The 3,836-nt window shown below is 40.6% G+C and overlaps 1 pseudogene; it reads right to left on the bottom strand.

Moving 5' to 3' along the window:
* Positions 1-370: 370 nt before the first annotated feature.
* Positions 371-1,495, bottom strand: LOC123388487 (annotated as a pseudogene).
* Positions 1,496-3,836: the final 2,341 nt, after the last annotated feature.

The following is a 3,836-nucleotide window of genomic DNA, read 5'->3' as shown; positions in this document are numbered from 1 at the left end:
CCATTTATGTTTTCTTCTATAATTTATAGTCAAATTACACTATTTTCTAACCTTGTTATCATGGAATTATTTAAACTTATGACTGGGGTTACACCAGTTCACAACTCAAATTGACATATTCATATCCACATACATATTTCCCTCTTTTAAAACATTTATCAGACAGTTGCTTCAGAAAATACACATTGTTTTGGCCATATAACTTCTTACTGTGTTGCCGTTTATCTAAACAACTACTTCTAAGCTCTTAGGCAGAGCAATTAAATTGTTCTTAACAAGGCTTCATTTGCAGGCAAGGAAAACACCGTGAATAGAACTGTAAGCAAGTCTTCATAGAACATGTTACATTCTTGAGACACGAAATGGAAGATCAGGGACTCTGCTTCAATATTTTCCATAAAGGAACTTTCACTTCCTAGTTTCTCAAACTTGAGAGTATTTAACGTGGGGATTAACATTGTATAAAACACTGAAACCATTTGATTTCCTGCCTGGGATCCATGTTGAGAGGGCTGCAAGTTAAATACACATAGCTGTTCCATAATATAGGTCAACAGCAGTCATGTGGGAATCACATATAGAGAAAGCTTTTTCTTTGCCAGAAGCTGAAGGAATTCCCAGGATCATCATGAGGACAGACACGTAGGCGACAAGGATCACCACAATGGAGGTGACCAGGATGAATCCCCCACAGCCAATAACCAGTATCTGGGTGACCCAGGGGTCTGAGCAAGCCAGTACCAATAGTGGAGGAATGTCACAGAAGAAGTGGGGAAGGACACGTGGTTGACAGAATGATAGTTGTGTGATGGAAGTTGTCACAGAAACCATGTTAACTAATCCCCCAAAGTAGCATCCTGCTATCATGAGGAGACAACACACTCTAGACATGGTGATAGGGGAGAGCAGTGGGTGACAGGTGGCAGTATAGTGGTCATAAGCCATGGAAGCCAAAAGGTTGCATTCAGCAGAGGCAAAGATTATGAACAAGCCCTTTTGAGCTATGCATCCAAGGAAAGAAACGGCCTACAATTTAGATAACAAATTTGCTAAAGTCTTTGGGATTGTAATGGAAGAGAAACAGACATCAAGAAGGGAAAGGGGGTGCCTGGGTGGCTCAGTGGTTTAAAGCCTCTGACTTTGGCTTGGGTTACTATTCCAGAGTCTTGGGATCGAGCCCCCAATCAGGCTTTCTGCTCAGCAGGGAGCGTGTTTCCCCCCCTCTCTGCCTGCCTCTCTGCCTCCTTGTGATCTCTGTCAAATAAATAAATAAAATCTATATAAAAAAAAAAAAAGAAGGGATAGGTTAGAGGGAAAAAAAGTGCATGGAAGTATGGAGGCAGGGACTGATTCTGCTCAGGATTACCAGGCCTAGATTCCCCAACACAGTGACAATATAAATGATAAGGAAGACTCCAAATAGCAGGACTCCAAGCTGAAGGTTGTCTGCCATGCCAAGAAGGATGAAGTCAGTCACCATGAATGAATTCTCCATCCACACAAGCTGGATATTATTCTTGACCAGTTAAGAGCTCTTTAGACATGCTTTAGTTGAGGAAATAATGGGAAACTGGATGATATGGGTAAAAGAGTCCCACTCAAAACATATCAATCCACAACAGTCTCCAGCCCTTCCCCTCATCTATATTCTCACTTTATTTTTTAATATTTTATTTTATTTTTTTCAGTGTTTCAGGATTCATTGTTTATAGACCACACTCAGTGTGCCATGCAAAACGTGCCCTTCTTAATACCCACCACCAGGTTCACCACCCCACCCTCTTCCCCTCCAAAATCCTGTTTGTTTCTGAGTCTACAGTCTCTCATGCTTCAATCCCACCTCCAATTTCCCCAATTCACTTATCCTTTCCTTCTCCTAATGTCCCCCATGTTATTCCTCACGCTCCACAAGTAAAACCATATGATAATTGACTTTCTCTGCTTGACTTACTTCACTCAGCATAATCTCCTCCAGTCCCATCCATGTTGATACAAAAGTTGGGTATTCATCCTTTCTGATGGAGGCATAATATTCTATTGTATATATAAACCATATCTTCTTTCTTTTTTCTCTCTCTCTCTTTCTTTCTTCCTTCCTTCCTTCCTTCCTTCCTTCCTTCCTTCCTTTCTTTCTTTCTTTCTTTCTTTCTTTCTTTCTTTCTTTCTTTCTGTTGAAAGGCATCTTGACTCTTTCCAAAGTTTGGCGACTGTGACCATTGCTACTATGAACACTGGGGTACATATGGCCCTTTCTTTCACTACATCTGTTATCTTTGGGGTAATCTTTGGAAGATACCCAATGAACTACATAACCAGACAACTCCCTCCCTTTAGTAATTGTGACATTATTTCTGAAACAGTGGAAGTCATCAATACTTACTATTCTGCTTGAACAGTAGAGGGTTTTCTAGAACCTTGATCATTTCTTCACCAGAGATTGTTGCAGAATCAAAATGCCCCTTAATGGCCATCAGAAACCTAAGCCAAGTCTGAAGGTACCATTTGGATCCCGTGAGTGAAAAACAAAAGGATTCATGCAGCTCCTGACTGATCATCAGCTTACTGATTCCTTTAACCATGTTTGGGGCAAAGGCAATGCAGCTGTGCAAAACCAAGTATGAATTCCACAAAGATTTGTTCATTCCACAAAGACTTGTTGGTCAGGTCCATCTAAGCAAAGGGCCAGGTCACAAAATGGTTGGAGTTAGATGGTGCTAAGGCTGAGGGCATGGACTCTATCTCTCTCTATTGCAGTCACAGGGTATCTCTAATGGTGGCTTACTGCCTCACGCAAATACCTGGATTTTGCCCTGGATGAAGCACCAGACAAGAGAAGGCCTAAGTCCTTGCAGCTCCATCTCTATCTATAGACTCTAAATTAAGTTAGAGTCCCTGTGTTTCCCTGGATGGTCATCAGTGAGGGGTGTCTAGAAGGGAACCTGTATTTAGTGAAACGTTGGACAAGCAGACCTTGGAGGGTTCTCCCAACTTTGATTAAAAAGAAAAACATGTGTGAGACAACTGAGTGGCTCAATTAGTTAGGCAACCAACTCTTTTGATTTTGATTTAGGTCATGATCTCAGGGTCCTGGGAGTGAGCCCTGTGTTGGCTTCACACTCAGTGGGGAGTCTACTTGAGGATTCTCCCTCTCCCTTTCTCTCAGTCCCTCCCCTCTCCAATTAAAAAAAAATCAAAAAAACAAAAAGAAGAAGAAGAAAAGAAAAAGAAGAAAGACATGTGTGATTCAAATCAGCAGAAAATACAGGTTCTTTATTTGGTATAGTAGTTAAGATATCCAATCCTGGAGACATATGGACCTATTTGAATCCTAGCATAGGATATCACTGGTTCTGTGACTTAGGACTTAACCTATCTAAGCTTTAGTTTACTAATCTGTAAAAGAAGAACACTATATGACTTATGTCATGGGGCAATAGTAAAGATTGAATGAAATATTGTAAGTAAAGCACTCAGCACATATCAGGTGCTCACTGAATTCTACTTTCTTCATTCCTTCATGAGCATGTCTATCTCTGTATTCATTATTTTTTTCACTCCGTTTCACCAAATGCAAGTGGAGATATTGTATGTGCACACTACCACCATTTTAGATCAACAGAAGTGAATTCTAGGAAGACTGGCTAAAATATAATTTTCAATGCTCCACTCTCTAACCATATCTCAGACCACACATGCATGCACACATGCACTCTCACATACACTTTGACCAGAGCAGATGAAAAAAGAATTTTTTACTTGTGGTAATAATTCACTCTTATTACTCTATCCTAACTGTTGGAGTTGATTTCTGCTGCTGTTGCTACTGCTGCTACTGT

This window comes from Mustela putorius, unplaced genomic scaffold (genome assembly GCF_011764305.1).
Source record: "Mustela putorius furo isolate JIRA1106 unplaced genomic scaffold, ASM1176430v1.1 tig00003899_pilon_pilon_pilon, whole genome shotgun sequence".
NCBI classification, from domain to species: domain Eukaryota; kingdom Metazoa; phylum Chordata; class Mammalia; order Carnivora; family Mustelidae; genus Mustela; species Mustela putorius.
Note: the sequence above shows the minus strand (reverse complement) of the source record. Positions and strands in the feature narration are given on the sequence as shown.